General features: G+C 47.8%; 1 long non-coding RNA gene across 1 annotated transcript in view; it reads right to left on the reverse strand.

The window, feature by feature from the left end:
- The window catches only part of LOC138296052 (uncharacterized), a 140,835-nt gene that overhangs the window by 17,637 nt on the left and 104,258 nt on the right, over nucleotides 1-18,940 (reverse strand). The window contains exon 2 of the long non-coding RNA XR_011203738.1: nucleotides 10,334-10,510. This is a non-coding gene — a long non-coding RNA (uncharacterized lncRNA). The remainder of the gene's footprint in view (nucleotides 1-10,333; nucleotides 10,511-18,940) is intronic.

Here is an 18,940-nt window from a genome sequence, read left to right on the forward strand (position 1 = left end):
TAAAATGATTGCTTATAATATATGACTTATTGGTATTTTAATGTGGTGACTCTTGACAAAGCCAAAAAACTTACCTTCTATATTAACATGGTGACTTGTAACAAAGCCAATAGGGCTGTTTTATCTAAAATAACCCCACCCCCATATATTGTGATGTACTATCTCATATAGATGTGGTGGTACTGTGATTTTGGGGGTCACAACCAAGTAGTGGTCAACTATGATTTCAGAATGTAACCAAAGGTATTTCTAGCTGACTTTTGTCTATATTTGTGAATTAATGCATAGTAATGACGAGTGTATGTGTAATAAATGTACTTTTCCTTTTTCAAAGAAAAAGCACTCATTGGACAATCATTTATTAAGTGTTCTTATTGCATGCCAGCGAATGGTGATTACAAGCCCAAACCACCTCCCCTGAGTAGACCTTGGACTGCTCTGCTTCACTACCCCCAATAAAGTTGAGTGACACAATGGGGAGTTTGGTTGCCAGTAAGGGGAAATTGTGGACCTACTATTTGCAGAGCCCTCTCATCCTGCAAAAGTCATAACCTAATTTCTTACAGGCACCTTCACGATAATGTATTCAATGTAATAAGGCTTCTTTTATGGCAAGGAACTCCTGCTCGAATATGGTGTAATTTGGCTCAGTACATGGAAAGGATCTAGAATAGAAGGATGGTGGCCAACTGTTTCTGGATTCCACTGGGTCTTTGCTGTTCTGTTAGTGTAAGACAAAACATCTGTTTCCCCAAAAAACGCTAACTTTAAATCTCCCCATCAAAACAAGTGGGGTTTCTTTGTTATCTGAGTAGTGGATGAAATAAGAGTCACAACATCCTATATAAAATGTCTATACAAAATAAAAAAATACTATGAATCATTTACTTTCTTTGAGAGCAGAGGTTTATTGTCAGATAATGAATGCTTCTACCTTGAAGGTTCTGTGTGCTAGTACTATAGCTGGAACTCTGAAATCCTAAAAAGAGATCTTTGGAATGTCAACTCTACTTTTTCATCTTTGGCATACAGTAAATGTTGCCTGAGATGTTCTAGGACTTTACTAGCATGAACTTAATATTGTTGGACACTATCTGAAATTTTTAAGACAAGTAAAATGTCATCTAAATGCACTACAATGAAGGTATCTACTAAAGCACTGAAGATGTCATTCACAAAGTGATGAAACATGGTGGGAGCCTTAGAAAGCCCAAAGGGCTTTACCAAATATTCATAATGTCCATACTGTGTATTGAAAGCAGTTTTCCACTCAACCCCCCACCCATAGATGCAAACCAGATTCTACATGTTTTTTTTGCTGGGGGAGTAGAGGAAAAAGCTGCTCAAATACTTTATAAAATGTCTGTAAAATGTGGAAATCTGATAAATCGACAGTTAATGCCGGTCAAGAAATGCTTTTCATTTAGAGGTATCTGTGCTGATTCTAACACTGCAAATCGGAAATCCTAAAAAGAAAATCAGTGGGATGTTAAACTCACATTTTACAGTTTGTAACAGTGTAAACTTTGTCTGATATGCTTTAGGACTTCACTTACAAAGAGCTTGATATTGTTGGAGGGTATCTGAAATGAATAAAGTATCATCCAAATATACCAACATCAAGGTATCCAACGTGTCACTGAAGATGTGATTTATGAGGGGTACATGAAACTTGGAAGGTGCATTACAAAGCTCAAAGGATTTTACCTAATATTCATAATGTCAATGCTGGGTAATGAAAGACGTTTTCCATCCATTCCCCCTAATGCATTCAAACAAGATTTGTTGTCCCCATTTCGAACAGACCTTGGCTGTACTCATCTGGTCTAGCAAGGAAAGAAATCAGTGTAATAGGATACCAATTTTAGACAGTGATTGCGTTCATTTTGCCACAATCACTACAGGGCCTAGCCATGGGAGCTGAGGCCTTTTACTCCTGATGTCCCGGGGCCCAAACTACGAAGGATCCTGGGCTAACGGGCCAAAAGCATTTGATTTTCAGTGATAGCGTGGGTCAAACAGTTTAAGGCTTTTCTGGAGGGAGGTCGCTACAAGGGCATGAACACAGGCTCACAACTCAAAATACGCACAGCAGCAGCATTTGATTGTCAAGCCAAATATTTGCTTTTATGGAAAAAGAGGTATTTTATTTTATTGCTTCCAACACATAGGAAAACATGATATTCTCAAACAACTTCCACAGTCCCCTGAGTTCAGAGCTCTAGTGCTTCTTTAAGTGCATCCCTGAACCCCACTCCTTTTTCTCTCTAACGACAGTAGTTATTCCCTATTCACTATAGGTAACATTCAGGTGAAGCAACACTACAATATAAAATAATGGACGGAGTGTTGAAACCTTTAAAACACTCATCCTAGTCACAGACCTGGGTTTAATCCATTGTTATTTTGCTCGCCATGTCACCCCAGTCTGCAACTGATTGCATATGGCTGTGTCCAAACTGGGGTAGCATAGTGAGCAAAATAACAATGGATTTAACCCAGATCTGTGACTGGGGTGAATGTTTGAAAGGTGTCAGCACATTGTCCATCATCCTTTTGTGTTGCTAAATTCGCCTTTAGTGGCCAGGGCATGTCCAGACATGGGTTCCTTGCTCATTGTGCCACAGTGATATGTGTATCAAAAGGTGAGCCCGGGGCATCAGCTCTATTCTTTAAGATTGTCTTATAAGTCCCATCTCCTTTCTGAGAACTGCCCCTTCCTTTGGCCTTTCTCTGAACCAAAGAGCACCCTTTGAAGCGTCCTTGGGGAGCCTGGCTCTCCCTCTCTCCTGCGTGTCCCACCCAGCTTACAGGAATGCAGCAATACACAAATCTGACCGGGGAGCCTGACTCTCCTTCTCTCCTGTGTGTCCCAACCAGCTTACGGGAATGCAGCAATACACAAATCTGTATGAGAAGATTCCTCTACCCCCTCTTGTTTCACCATGCAGACTTGGTTCCCCCAAAATGGAACCCAGAGTCAGCCATGTACGCTACCATTCACATGGACACATACTCCCAGCAAATGTATACAGCATACACACACCGCACTACATCCTTCATGTACTGTAATACTCACAGGCATACATACACACAGTACATGAATACGCAATGCACAGCAAATCTTTCATATATTGAACCAGACACACATTCGCCCAGCACATGCATATAACATACATGCACTGCTTAGTACTGCATTAGTCCTGTATTCTACCATTCACAGGCACGCATACATCCAGTACATGTACACTACACATGCACACACAGCGCTCCATACCGAACCGATGTAGGCCAAGGGTGAGTTAAGCACACAGCAGGGGAACTTTAAATAAGTGATTCTGTGTCTGGGTAAAAAGGACGTGTTCACCCCCACAGTGCTTGTACTGCTTAACTCCTGGTAAAGGCAGTAGCCTTCCATTACTATGAGGGTAGAGCTTTGGGCGCCCCTCCCAGTTCAACTAGACAGCAATCCATGGGACAAGCCTATGTCATGAAGCATACCCATGATCCGTATTCACCTATGACAACAAAAATCAGCAATAGGGATCCAGACATCAGTACAGTTTGGGCACTTATGGCAAGAGTGCACATCCATTACGTTGCAGAGCACTTTACCGTCCCAACACACCTCATCTTTTTTAAGAGTGAATGGATTTTTCCTCACATGTTTGATGGCTGCAGCTGAGATGTGAGAAAGTAACCTGCATGCTTCTTTCTTGCTGAGTATTTCTAGAAATTCCTCATATGTTGAGGGAACGTTGTCTCCTTGACTGTTTTTGCTCCTTTGGGAGAGTGATTTGAGTCTTAATGTTAGACTGCGACCTATCAACCTACAGCCTGTGCCAGAAAGGAGAGTGCAACCTACAATCACACAGCCCATGACGTGATAATTCCAAACCCCCGGATTAGAGGATTGAAGATTGGGCAATTCACTTGCATGGTCGCCCTTTAGAGTCCCTGACGTACAAGTTACTTACCTTCGGTAACGAAATATCTGGTAGAGACATATTCTAGTTGCAGATTCCTTACCTTAGTATTTTCCCCCAGGCGTCAGACTGGATCCGGAGATTTTTCTTTGAGCAATACCCTTGCACGTCGGTAGGTGGCGTCGGTCGACTGCGCAGGCGTCGTAGGCGTTGTGGTCGCCGTGATGCCGTCGGGAGTAGTACATAGACGCCGCCCTCGCGCAGTGACGTCAGTTTCTTTTAACGACTTTCCACGCCAGAGCGCTGACCCGCCAAGAACACTGAGTTTGGTGCACCAGAGCTAAGGACGTGAAAGGGGGGAATCCTGTTCGCAAGCGGGGAGGATGGGTGGGCGGCAAGGAATCTGCAACTAGAATATGTCTCTACCAGATATTTTGTTACCTTTGATAAAGACTTCTAGTTGCAGATTCCTTACCTTAGAATTGATACCCAAGCAATGCCATCCTCGGTGATGGGCTGCGAACTAAGATCATACTAGAAAGCCCTGCAGGACCAAACGACCAAAGTAGCCGTCCCGACGGACCTGACTATGCAGGCACTAACGCTTAGCAAACATGTGCAGGGACGCCCACGCAGCTGCCTGACAGATATCCAGGACAGGAACTCCGTGTGCTAACGCAGTGGATGCAGCAGTGGCCCTGGTAGAATGAGCCCGCAAGCCGTCAGGAGGTTGCTTTTTTGCCAAAGCGTAGCACATTTTGATGCAAAGAAGAACCCATCGAGAGATAGTACGTTTCTGCACCGCCTTCCCTTTCTTCGCACCCACATAGCCAACAAAGAGTTGATCGTCCACCCGGAAGTCTTTAGTACGATTGAGATAGAACGCCAATGCTCTATTTGGGTCCAGACGGTGGAGTCTCTCTTCCTCATGGGAAGGATGTGGGGGTGCGTAGAAGGTAGGCAAAGTGATGGACTGGCCTACATGAAACGGTGTAACCACCTTAGGAAGGAAGCAAGCCCTAGTGCGTAACATCACTTTGTCGGGGGTGCACAGACAAGTATGGAGGCTTTGAAGAAAGGGCCTGAAGCTCACTCACACTGCGAGCAGAGGTGATGGCGATGAGAAAGACAGTTTTGAATGTGAGGAGCCGTAAGGGACAATTATGCATTGGATCAAAGGGAGTGCACATCAAGTAAGTAAGTACAAGATTAAGATCCCACTGAGGCATGATGAAGGGAGTGGGAGGAAATAAGTGTGTGAGCCCCTTTAAGAACCTACTCACAAGAGGAGATTTAAAGAGTGAGGGCTGATCAGGAAGCCTTAGAAAGGCGGAAATGGCAGACAGATACCTCTTAAGGGTGCCCAATGCAGAGCCCTGCTGGGCTAAAGAAAGAATGAATAGAAGAACCTCTGAAAGAGGGGCAGATAGGGAGTCAACAGATTTGTTGGTGCACCATGCCACAAATTTATTCCAACGACAGGCGTATACAGTTTTAATCGATGGACACCTGGCTGCCAAGATAACATTGCAGACTTCGGGTGGAAGGGCAAATGCCGTCAACTGTTGCCGCTCAATCTCCACGCATGAAGGCGGAGGTTGGACAGGTTCGGGTGGAGGACCGTCCCCTGCTGCTGCGACAGAAGATCCGCCCAAAGAGGCAGTCTGAGTGGAGGATTGATGGACATGCTCAATAGCTCTGGATACCACACTCTTTGAGCCCAGTCCGGAGCCACCAAGATAACTTGGGCCCAGTCGTACTTGATTTGCTTGAGAACTCTGGACAGAAGAGGGAGAGGCAGGAAGGTGTAAAGGAGGCCGGAGTTCCACTCGAGACGAAAAGTGTCTCCGAGCGAGTGCCGCCTTGGAAACTCCAAAGCGCAAAATAGCTGACATTGCGCGTTCTCTGCGGAGGCGAACAGATCTAACCAAGGCTCTCCCCACTTGAGAAAGAGACCTTACGCCACCTCCGGATGGAGACGCCATTCATGATCTACAGTGCGTCGGCGGCTGAGTTAGTCTCCTCTGGCGTTGAGGGAGCCCGCCAGATGTTGAGCCATCAGGGTAATGCCCTGATGTTCCAGCCATGTCCAGAGGCGTAGGGCCCCTGACAAAAGTTCCAGGACCCTACACCGCCTTGTTTGTTGGAGTACCACATGGCGGTAGTGTTGTCCGTGAACACCTGCACTACTTTCCCTTTGAGAGAGGGAAGGAATGCTTTTAACGCAAGTCTGATCGCTAGCAGCTCCAGCAAATTTATGTGGAGTCCCAACTCCGCCGGAGACCAGAGGTCTCTGATCTCCGCCTCTCCCATGTGGCCGCCCCAACCCAGAAGCGACGCATCTGTCACTATAGAGAGATCTGGGTGGGGAAGGGAGAGGGATCTGCCAGTGACCCAATTGGGATTTGAAATCCACCACTGCAGGTCTTTCGCAGTCCCCATCGGAGATCTGGACCATGACAGAGAGATTTCCCTGATGCTGCGCCCACTGGAACTTCAAGTCCCACTGCAGAGCCTGCATATGCCACCTGGCATGTGTTACTAGCAGGATGCAGGAGGCCAAGAGGCCCAGCAGCCTCAGAGTCTTTCTCACCAAAACCCAAGACAAGGCTGAAAGATCGGAATCATAGCCTGAATGTCTTGGACTCGCTTTTGGGGAGGATAAGCCCGAAACAGCACTGTGTCCAGAACTGCTCCGATGAAAGGGAGCGTCTGAGAGGGAGTCAGGTGTGAGTTTGGCACATTGATAGTGAACCCCAGCTGGTGCAGGAGGTCCACCGTAGTCTGGAGGTGGGAGACCACTGTCAGGGGCAAAGGCGCCTTCAACTACCAGTCATCTAGGTAGGGGAAGACTGAGACCCCTAACCTGCGCAGATGAGCTGCAACCACCGCCTTCACTTTCGTGAACACCCGAGGGGCACTGGTAAGGCCAAAGGAAGCACAGTAAATTGAAAGTGCTCGTGACCTACCACGAATCGTAGGTAACGTCTGTGGGCAGGCAGGATGGGGATGTGGAAATAAGCGTCCTGCAAGTCCAATGCTACCATCCAGTCTCCTGGGTCCAAGGCAGACAGAACCTGGGCCAGGGTGAGCATTTTGAACTTCTTCTTCTTGAGGAAGTAGTTCAGGTCCCGAAGATCTAGTATAAGGTGCAAGCCTTTGTCCTTCTTTGGTATCAGAAAGTAGTGGGAATAACAACCACAACTTACTTCTGGCACAGGGACCCTTTCTATAGCTCCCTTGGCCAAGAGAGCCGCGACTTCCTGGCGGAGAAGCACCAAATGATGGAAGGATGGTGGCATGTGTGGTGGTGCAGATTCGAAAGGGAGGGAGTAGCCCTTCCGAATTATTTGCAAAACCCGCCCGTCCGTGGTTATATGTTCCCAGTGGGGCAGGTGATGGCGGAGTCTGCCACCAACTGGGCGCGAGTGAGGATACGGACCAGGAAGGTTTGGAGGCTGCTGCAGGGGCAGGGGTGGACTGCCACGTGGGATTCTGCACCCCCGGCCACGCATAGGCTGTCCAGCGTGCATGGCCCGGTGACTGGGTTGAGGACGTGACAGGGCGCCCCTTCCGTGGCCACGAAAGGGACGAAAAGCAGACTGTGGGGGGCGTGTGGTGGCAGAAAGGCCAAGGGACCAAGCCGTAGCCCGGGAATCCTTGAACCTCTCCAAGGCCGAGTCCACCTTGTCTCCGAAGAGACGGGTGCCATCAAAAGGCATGTCCATGAGTGACTGTTGGACATCCCCCGAGAAGCCAGACGTATGTAACCAGGCATGGCATCGTAAGGCCACTGTCGTTGCAACCGATCTGCCCAGAGAGTCGGTCGTATCCAGCCCACAACAGATCGTGAACTTTGCTGCGTCTCTCCCATCTTTGACTGCTTGGGAGACGATAGCACGGGCCTCCTCTGAGGCAGGACTTGCGCAACCGTATCCCACAGTGAGTGAGAATAACAGCCCAACAGGCATGCGGTGTTCACGGACCGCAGCGCAAGGCTGGAGGAAGAAAACTATTTCTTACCAAATTGTTTCAGCCGTTTAGAATCCCTATCCGGGGGAGCGGAAGGGAACGTGCCAGAAGAAGAGGACGCCTGGATGACAAGACTCTCAGGCGTACGATGTTGGGACAGGAACTTCGGGTCGTTCGGCACAGGCCGATGGCGGCAAGCAATAGTCCTGTTCACAGGAGCCGCTGTGTTGGGTTTGGACCATGTACCCAAAAGGACGTCAGTGAGGGCCTCATTAAATGGGTTCAGACGTAGAAGCCCCAGGCTGAAGCACCTCTGTCAGGAGGCTAGACCTGACTTTGACAGTAGGTAGCTCAAGGCCAAGGACCTCAGCCGCCCTACTAACCACCATACTATAGGAAGCTCCCTCCGCCGTAGCCACGGTAGGAGGAGACAGCATGCCAGCATCAGGAGAAGTATCCAGACCACTGGCTTCGCCCATGTCCTGTGCCCAGTCCATAGTAGGGTCTTCCTGGTATTGATAAGGGTCCAAGGACCCCTCCAATTCCTCCCCATATTCGTACCCATAGGAAAATGGGTCAGAATCCAACCGGGGGTGAATAGGGCCCACCGAAGCCGATGACGGCGTTGGTCGATGCCGCTCCGAGTCGTCAGTAATGAGAATCAGGTCGACGTCGATAGTGGGCACTACCGACGTCGGGAGCATCGCTAAATGACCCGGCATGGGGGAGGATCTCGATTGTACGACCGGCGTCGGTGCAGATCCGCGCACGGATCCGGAGGCGACCTTAGTGGCCGAAGCCGCCAGCGCGGAACCCGAAGGCCCCTCAGCCAAGCCCGTTTGGCTCAAAGTCACCGTATCGGGGTCGGCACGCCCAAAGATGAGGCGCATGACCTCGTAGACCTCTTTGAGTTGGGCAGGGGTCGCTCCGGGAGACTCGGGGAAGCGCGGAGTTGACCCAGACGTAGGCTCCGAGGATGGAGGCCTAGTGTGTGGACGCTCGTCCCACGTCGCCATCGCCCGAGCTACGGGGTGAAGTCGGAGAGCGATGGGACTTCTTCGACTTCTTCTTCTTCTTACCTTGACCCGAATACTTCGAAGAAGACGAGTGGTGATGGCTCTGCGACCGATCTCGAGACCTTCCTATCAAGCGAGATCGGGATCTACGCGGAGTCGAGTGCTGGGCCGCCATCAGCTAAAAAATAGCCTAGGGTAGCTCTCTCTCGGATCAGCGCGTGGTGCGGAAAGAAGAGAACTGACGTCACTGCTTGAGGGTGGCATCTATGTACTACTCCCGACATCATCACGGCGACCACGATGCCTGCGGAGTCGACCAACGCCACCTACCGACGCACAAGGGTATTGCTCGAAGAAAAATCTCCGGATCCAGTCTGACACCTGGGGGAAAATTCTAAGGTAAGGAATCTGTAACTAGAAGTCTCTATCAGATATACATGTACTTTTCATACGGATGATACAGGTGTTTGGCCAAAAAAGGTGAGTGCAGTGTGGTGGGCTACTGCTTCTAGACCAGCCGGATTAGAAGACTGAAGATTGATTGGGCAGTCACCTTGCATGGTCACCCTTTAGGGTCCCTAACATGCATGCACTTTCCATACGGATGGTACAGGTGCTTGCCCACAAACACTGAGTGCAGTGTGGTGGGCTACTGCTTCTAGAGTGCATGGCAATGTGGTGGGCATTCATCCTAAGGCTGCAGTGTAAAGATGTGGGTTACTAACATCAGAATGCGGTGTATTATGGTGGGTTAAGATTTTTAAAGTACAGGCGCGTGAAGTGGGTTGGAGGTTTTAGAATGTAATGTTGTATTATGTTTCTGTGTCTGTGGTGTGTGTGGTGTGTGTGGTGTGGTGGTTAATGCCCCCAGTGATTGTCTACTCTCCACAGGGTGCAGTAAAGGGCTCTGTGTTAGCATCCCTGTGGTGGAATTGTTAGGTGTATTGTGCATAGGATGCACTGTAGCATGGTTAATTTCCATAAGATGTAGAATGACGGGTTAGTGTTCCAAAGGTACAGTGCTATGTGTAGGGTTAGAGTGCTGCATGTTATATTAGTGCCACTGATGTGTAGTGGAGTGTAGAGAGTTAATGTCCCGAATCAGAATTTTAAAGTGGTGCAGTAATAACACATTTGTGTTATTTCCCCTCCACCACCTGAAATGTTACCAGCTAAATGCTCATGAAATTCCAGGGTAGAAAATTGTCGAAAACGGGGAATTCAAATAAATATCAAAAATGAAAATGAAAAATAAAAAAATGAAAATGAAGTTGCTTTTGCACCATCTGAAACTCAATAGAGAACTCCAGAATCATTGTTAACTGTCTAGCAGAGAGGGGAGGAATTTCACAACACCGAGGTTTACGTAATTCATGTTTTGCATTACAATGTACCATGCAAGCTTCTATGCATTGTTACCCCTTGTGCCCATGGAGACAAGAATCCGCTGCTGTGCTCTGCCAGCGCAGTGCCATTCACCAGGTCTGTGGCCTCTTCAATGAGCGGGGAGTCCATGAGTCTCTGCAGTTCTTTCACCAGCTGAGTAATGAAATTGTTCCTATCCTGGCATTTCTGGACGAGGCTGGCAAGTTTGGCCTGAAATGTGAAATGCATGTAGATTTGAAACACAGTACGTATGTTGCTAGAGTCATTAATTCTAAACAGCATAAATAGAATTGTATACAGTAAAAATGTTCAATAAAAAAAGCAGTTCTGCTGTTCTAGAAGATAAAACATGTTTTAAGAATTCATGCCTTTTGAAAGACATCTTCACTTTTCAAACTCATATTTTTTGATTTCTCGGTTTGAAGTATAACATTAAAAATTAACCCAAATATTTTGAAATATGTCTGTTCTCTAAGAATACATAAAACAAAGAGCAGCTGGGCCCTGACAAAACCTATCTCTCAGAGAATAGCAGTTCATATGAGTGGTGAAAGTGTTTTACAAAGGACGTTTCAAATGGGAGGCGCATTCGATGCTTTTTACTGTGCTCTATGGATAAAGTGAAGAATCCAGAGACCTCAAGGATCCACATGCCAGACTAAACTCACATAGAAAACTTTTCATCTTTTCAGACTCCAGTCCAGTGAAGCTGCTAGTCTGTCAAACTGGTGACTCGGTATTGAGCAGAAACTATCTAAAACACAGAATGGTAAAAGAAAAGAAAAAAAAGCTTCTTGTACATTTTGAGTAAATGGCACCAAAGCTTCAGGTGATGCTGCCTCCTCTAACCAAAATCCGATCATCACTTCCTTTCCTCCAAATTGAGAGGTGGAGCAGAGACAGAGGTCATTCCAAGCTTGGAGAGCGCGGCCGTTCTGAATAAAACCCAATGTTTTCCACAATACCTCAGTGGACAACTAATCCCACAAATAGTCCATGGACCTGGAGAATTAGTCAACTTCCCGAATACAAGTCTATAGGAATAGCAACATATGGGAGGAATGCCAGGGATGGCATAGGGTGGGCCTGCAGCCTACCATGTCCTGGCAGCCCACCACCACCACCTTGAACCAAGCGGATATAAATGGTTACCTAAAAGAACAAGTCAACAGCACACCGGTATCTCTTCTATCATGCCAATGACATTCACAATCCTGCCACAGCCTGAGTGCATTCTAACCTAGTAGGACTACCACCGCACTAGGTGGCAAGGAACGTTTTCGGTGGTATTACCGGCATCTAAGGTAAAAATCATACTCTGGAACACAATAAATAGCTTAAATTAAGCTGCAGGGTGAAAACAGACCCGTATTCACGTCTGTGTCTACTTGTTGTGGTATTTTACAAGTTGATAGCATAAATCTTCAATTAAACAGCCTTCCTTCCTTCCTTTATGTCTCTTACTCAAAATTGAGGTCACTGTCAAATTCATGTTGCCAACACATGATCACAAAAAACTTTTGAAATCTAGCTTTCTCAACTACTAGCATCTCCTTTACTCAGAAGTCACAGAACAACTGTATTGCTAACGTAATGTAACACAATGTTTATTCAAGCCTGTATCCTTTGTCATAAACGTTATTTGTATCTGATGCCCACTGAGATGTGCAGTGCTAACATGGTCCCGTCTAAAGCAGTATTACAAATTATAAACCAGTGCAGCAGCAACAAAGCTATTTGACAATTGGTGGAAATGACTATCTTTTGTGTGGTCCTGATCATTTTCCCTATTTTTGCTGAAGGAGTTTTTGTTAGCATTACGACTGCACTTTACCCCTGTTAACCAAGGTAAAGTGCTGGTGCTCTCCCTTTTAAACATGATAAAAGTGGTTTAAACCTGATTGGTACATTTAATCTACTCATAAGTACCCAGTAGATGATACTAACTGTACACAGGCCTGTAAATTTAATGCTAATAGTGGGCTGCAGCATCTATTGTTCCACCCACTAACATAGCCTTGGTAACCATGTCTCAGGCCTGCCACTGCAGCTTGTAGTGCAGTTTTATGTTTTTAGGGGCGAGTGCAAAGCGCTTCTTCAGCTGCAGTAATCTCTCTTTGGGCTTCTAATCACACCCATGTCATGTCAGTCACTTTCATTGGTTCGTGGGCTTGCCTTTTAAAATCCGCTTGCTTTCATTCGTGAAAGGCATGCATACGTCATGTCTTTCTGCTGTTTAGCCCACCTACACAGCACCGGTAAACTACTGAAAACATACAAGGCTCCATGTTTTCAGCATGGTTTCCGGACTACTTTATCTTTTTTTTATTTTCCACGCAGCGCAGTTTACATAGCACAATCGTGCTCTGTTTTTCCCTTTTCAATTTCAGCGCTATTGCACTGCATTTTACATAGCGCAATTGTGCTTCGTTTCTTTTCATTTGTGTGGCAAGAAATGTCCGGTTAGGAGTTTACAACGCTAATAGCTCTAACTCGAGCAAATGCAAGACCTGCTGCATTGCAAACTTTATTTAAGTTTTTAGATAAGTATAAGCATATACAGCACAGCAACATGAGTAGTCAAACAGAGCAAGCAAAAGCACATCAAGTCAATCAAATACAACAGACTAGGTCAATGCTGATACATTGAGAAACAAGGTGATGTACAGTACATATAGAGCAACATCGGGCACTAAAGTCCATCAGGGGACCGGGCAGAAGTGATGGTATGAAGAGACTGTCCATTGCCCGCCGCTGAAGGTGCGGGCAACATAGTTTGAAGACAGTTCCCTAAAGGTTGCCAGATATCCTTCGGGAGAGAAGCAGGAGGCTGGATGGAGGCATAAAGCTTGCTGTTAGTATTGTAGGTCCCTAATCCAGGCTGCCTCCGTAGGACAAGCTGTGCTACCACAGTGCAAGGCGATCCGACATTTAGCAAGCAACAGCGCCAGCATAAGGCTGAGTGGATTTTGGCAGCATCTTCACATATCCAGTAGAGCACGGAGAGGGTCAGGGGTGAGTTCCTGATCTACCATGTGGGATAGGACAGAGTAGATGCTGCCCCAGTATGTAGAGACCGTAGGGCACAACCAGGTCAAATGGAAGAAATCAGCCTGGTCGACATTACATTTGAGATATTAGTGAGACCGTGCAGGGTCAAGTCGAGCAAGAGCTGAAGAGGTGGTGTATGCATGATGTAGAAATTTAAAATGCAGGAGTTTGTGCCAGTAGTTGTTGGATACTAATCTGACCTGTGTGCAGCAGTAATACCCAATTTTATGCAGCAAAGAACGATTGAGGTCCCTCTCTCAGGCTACTCTTGACCTTTTGGGCCCACTGGGCCTAAGTTGCAGGGATGTGTGATACAGGCGTAAGATGAAATGCGCATTGTCTGTAGCCGCAATGGTAATGGACAATGGGGGAAATCTCTTGGCTCCGCTGGGTATGTAGGCAGCACAATGCGCAAGGTACCATAGAGCCTGTGCAGAACAAATCTATCAAACGTTGAGGATTGTTGTCCCTCGGTCACATCTGCGGCTGTGTGTAATGGAGGGAAGCAGGAGTGCGTTGAGTCAGCCTCTCACATGTAAGTGGGAGCCACGGCTCCTTGGACAGGGGAATGTGCAGTGAATAAAAAATATCAAACCCTAGATCACTAAGTAATTTTATCCATGCCCAACAGGTTGCGGGGAGGGTCTGAATTTCCACTAGGTGCGTGGTGGCCCTTAGGTAGTAGGGCAGAAAGAGAAGCAGAGGGGGACTGTGATCGCTCCGGTTTGAGATATTGGATTCTACAATCAGGATGGTTCCAGTAGTAGGTGAAATGTGCCTGAGCAATCAGGTGATAAAGGTAGAAGTCCAGGACACCAAAGCCCCCGCGTTCAAATGGGATAGTCAGCGTAGACCAGCCCAACTCAGGGGCGCCTACCCGCCCAAACCAACCAAGTGAGGATACCACGCAATCAGTTAAAGAAGTGCCTGAGAAAAGCGTGGGAATATTCAAGGATGGATACAGAAAGCAAGGAAGAACCACCATATTTTTAATGGCAACTCTCCCGGCAAGGGACAAGTGCAGTATTATCCAGCACTCTACCTACATGGTAAGTTTATCAACCGCCAGGCTGTGATTCTGGATAAAGACCTCAGCACTGCATCTGTGTAGATGTATACTGTTAGACTTTTCATCCTTGGTGTGGTCTCCCTTAACTTTTTGCCTCTGTTTCCCAAGTTGTTGATGTGTGCTGGACTCTGTTTTTGCTGTTTTTGTTACTCTGGGCATTTTACAACTGCTAACCAGTGCTAAAGTGCAAGTGCTCCTATATCAAATGTGTATGTAATTGGTTCATCCATGATTGGCTTATTTGATTTACTGGTATGTCCCTAGTACAGTGCACTAGAAGTGCCCAGGGCCTGTAAGTCAAATGCTACTAGTGGGCCTGCAGCACTGGTTGTGCCACTGTTAGAAATAAGGGCCTTTGGTTGACAGTCAGGTTACCCCCTGTTCAACCAAGGTCCCTCACTCTAGTCAGGGTAAAAGAGAATCACTCTCTGTTAACCCCTGCTTACCCCCTTGGTAGCTTGGCAGAGCAGTAGGCTTAACTCCAGAGTGCTGGGTGTAAAGTATTTGTACCAACAAACACAGTAACTTAATGAAAACACTACAAAATGACACAACACAGGTTTAGAAAAATAGGAAATATTTATCAAAACAAAACAAGACCAAAACAACAAAACAACAAAAAACCACAATAAACAAGTCAAGTTATCAATTAAAAATCAAAAAGAGTCTTTAAGTAGTTTCTAACACACACTAACACTGTTAGCGTGAAAAAGTACCTTGGGTGTGTCAAAAATAACCCTTGGATTGCGTCGATTCCACTCACAAGCGGGACCTTGTGTGGTTTCCGCTTTCATCGGGTCGGGCGCGTCGTTCCTTCTCTCCACAGGAGAGCGATGCATCGATCCGGTCAGCACTCTCGGGTCCAGGGCAGGCCTTGCATTGTTTTTACACACCCAGCGGTACTTGCGTCGGAAATCCAGCCGCACGATGATCCGAAAACCACGCAGCGCGGGTTGCGATCTCCCAGCCTCCATCAGCGATGCTGCGCGACGTTTCTCCTGCTCCATGCGTCCATCTTTTGTCACATTTCCGGCAAGCGTTGATTTCCAGCCGCGGAGCCAGCGGCGTCTCGTTTCTTCAGCCGCAGATCGGAGTCACAAAATGGGTATAAGAAGGGCACCCAAAACCACAGACTAGAGAACACTTCTGGAAACCAAGAGGAACCTCAACCTGGAGAAGAGCTGAAGAGCTGAGGAAGAAGAGCTGCCCTGCCTGTGACTGTGCTTTGTGGAGCTATCCTGCAGTTGCTGCTTCTGCCTGTGCTGAAGGAAAAAGACTGGACTTTGAGTTGCCTTCCTTCTTGTGAAGAACTCTCCAAGGGCTTGAATTAGAGCTTGCCTCCTGTTGTTGAAGTCTCAGGGACAGCAAAGACTTCTCTCTGCCAGTACCTGGAGCCTCTGCTGAGACATCTACCTTGCCAAGTGGTGCCCATCCAGTTCCTGGGACCCTGAAAGGAGAAGCCGGCAGAACAAGAGTAAGAAATCCACACGCAGACCGCTGTGCAGGGAAAATATTGACGCAACTCCGAGACGCAGCTGAAAATCGACCCTCGCCTTCAGCGAGGCTGGAAGATCGACACACGCAGCTGGAGAAACGACGCGCAGCATCGCTGACGTAGGCTAGTGAGATCGCAACCCGAGCTGCGCGGTTTTCAGATCATCGTGAAGCAGTATTTCAGATGCAAACATCGCTGGCCATGTAAAAACGACGCACAGCCTGTCCGGACCTGAGAGTGCTGTTCGGATTGACGCATCGCTCACCTGTGGAGGGAAGAAGCGACGCACGCCGACTCGACTGAAGGAGAAATGACGCACAGTCTCGCCAGTGAGTGACATCGACACATCGCAAGCCTCTTTTCACATATACTCGCCCGTGCAGGGTTATTTTTGACACACCCGGATACATTTCCACGCTAACAGTGTTAACGTTTTGTTTAAAATTACATGAAGACTCTTTTTGATTTTTAATTGATAAATTGGCTTGTGTATTGTGGATTTTTGTTGTTTTGGTCTTGTTTTGTTTAGATAAATATTTTCTATTTTTCTAAACCTGTGTTGTGTCATTTTGTAGTGTTTTCATTAAGTTACTGTGTGTGTTGGTACAAATACTTTACACCTGGCACTCTGAAGTTAAGCCTACCTGCTCGTGCCTAGCTACCAAGTGGGTGAGCGGGGGTTAGCTGAGGGTGATTCTCCTTTACCCTGACTAGAGTGAGGGTCCTTGCTTGGACAGGGGGTAACCTGACTGCCAGCCAAAGACCCCATTTCTAACATTGGTGATCAGTGGTTGGGATTGGACTTGTATTTGTACTTGACATATAGGGGGTCATTCCGAGTTTGTCGGGCGGCGGTTGCCGCCCACCAAACTTCCCCCGTCAAAAGACCGCGGGGGCCATTTCGACTTTCCCGCTGGGCCGGCGGGCGACTGCCAAAAGAGCGCCCGCCGGCCCAGCGGGAAAGGCCCTGCAACATTGAAGCCGGCTCCGAATGGAGCCGGCGGTGTTGCAGGGGTGCGACGAGTGCAGTTGCACCCGTCGCGATTTTCACTGTCTGCAAAGGGGGCCCCTGCACTGCCCATGCCAGTTTCTGTTTCTGGCGGTGAAAATGGAGGATTCTCCCAGCCGGGGGAAATCCGGCGGGAAACCGCCGGACCCGGCTGGGCGACCGCGGCTTTACAGCCGCGGTCGGAATAGCAAAGGAAGCACCGCCAGCCTGTTGGCGGTGCTTCCGTGGTCGTCGACCCTGGCGGTCGATGACTGCCAGGGTCAGAATGACCCCCATAGTGATTAAGTGTACACTACTGTTTTGAGTGCAGACCACTACGTCACCACATACCACTTGTCTTGTGATTTTTGCTTTTTCTCTTTTTCTTGGATTTTTCCCTATATTAATTTTTGTGGTAATCTTTGTTTGACTTCTGAACTTCATTGGGAACTTGTTTTCTGCCTTTTGGAACTTTGCTCTTTTGTTGACTTTTCATCATGTCCCAATCTGGAGATGCATCAGTTGGAGCTGCTTTTGAACAAGAAAAATTAGAGAGCTATACTGTGGCTCAGTGGAAGCAGTTCTGTAAGAGTTTTGACTGTCTGATTAAGAGCTCATCCAAGAAGGAGGAGCTGCAAAGGCGCTGAGGGCCTGGGTGACACCCAAGAACACTAAAGGGCACACAGAGGATGAGGAGGATGAGGAGGAGGAACAGCATTCCACACACAGTGGTATTGTGGGTGTGCCTGTTATGTCCATGGAGAGCGTCTCCAGGGCAGGTAGCAGTGTCTCATCTAAGGGTCTGACTCCTGACGAATTGCAGGACAGACAGGCAGAGAGGGAGCACCAGAGGGAGTTGGAGAAAATGAGGATGGCCACAGAGGAGAAAAAGTTATTCTTGGCCCATGAGCTCAGCTTAAGGGAGCTGAATCAGAGGAGCCAGTCTAGTAGGGATGGTGGCAGCCACATCACAGTGCAGCCTGAGAGGAGGGTGCACATTCCTAAAGATCTTGTGAATTATTACAAAAGGGAGGATGGCATATACTTGTTGCTCAAGGGGTATGAGTCTGCTCTCCACATGAACCTGGTCCCTGAAGCTCATTGGGGGGGTGGGTCTGTGGAAGCACTTTGAGGTCGAGGGGAGGGATACACTGACAGCCTTAGGGGATGCTCAGAATCTCACCTACACTATCATGAAGGATGCCCTACTCACAAGATATGGTCTCACCCCTGAACAGTATAAGGACAAGTTTAGGTCATATAAGAAGAAGGAATCCCAAACATGGTTGGAATGTTTTGATTCTTTTTGCAGGTCACTGGATGGTTGGATGAAGGGCAGTAAGGTAACAACGTATGAGGGGCTTTACAATCTGATTGCTTGGGAGCACTTGTACAGTTGATGTTTTCCAGAGCTGCGTCAGCACCTGATTGACAGCAAGCTGACTGATCCCAGGAAGCTTGCACAGGAAGCAGGCCTCTGGGAGAGCACCAGGATCCAAAAGAGGTATGGGGGAGACCACGACAAGGGTGGGCAGGGTCCCTCTCAGAAGAAAGGGGGGTAAAGGTAAACAGGGGGAGTTCTCTAAAGGGCCCCAAACTGAATCCCAGTGTAAAGATTCCCAATCAACAGTGAGAAGAAGACTTGGTTCTCCAAAGGAAAGCCAGTGGCAGGGGGACCCCCACGTAAGTGTTATGCATGTGACCAAGTGGGTCATGTGAGGGGGCCCCCAAATGCCTCAAGAGTACACCGACACCCACTGGTGCTCAGCCCCAGGTTTTGGCTAGTGTAGCTCTTGGGAAGGAGTTGGTTCCAGGGGGATGGGAGCCAGCTGAGATGACCCTTGTCTCACTAGGGGACAGTGAGATGGTCCAGAGAACCCTTGTGCCTGAGAATACTAAAATGTACAGGCAGTGGGTGACCATCAATGGACAGAGGGTGGAGGATCTGAGAGACACAGGAGCCAGTGTGACTACAGTGAGGAGTCACCTGGTGTCTGAAGAGCAGATTGATCCCTGGGTACTTCACCAAGTAGCTGC

Source organism: Pleurodeles waltl, chromosome 1_2 (genome assembly GCF_031143425.1).
Source record: "Pleurodeles waltl isolate 20211129_DDA chromosome 1_2, aPleWal1.hap1.20221129, whole genome shotgun sequence".
Taxonomy (NCBI): Eukaryota; Metazoa; Chordata; class Amphibia; order Caudata; family Salamandridae; genus Pleurodeles; species Pleurodeles waltl.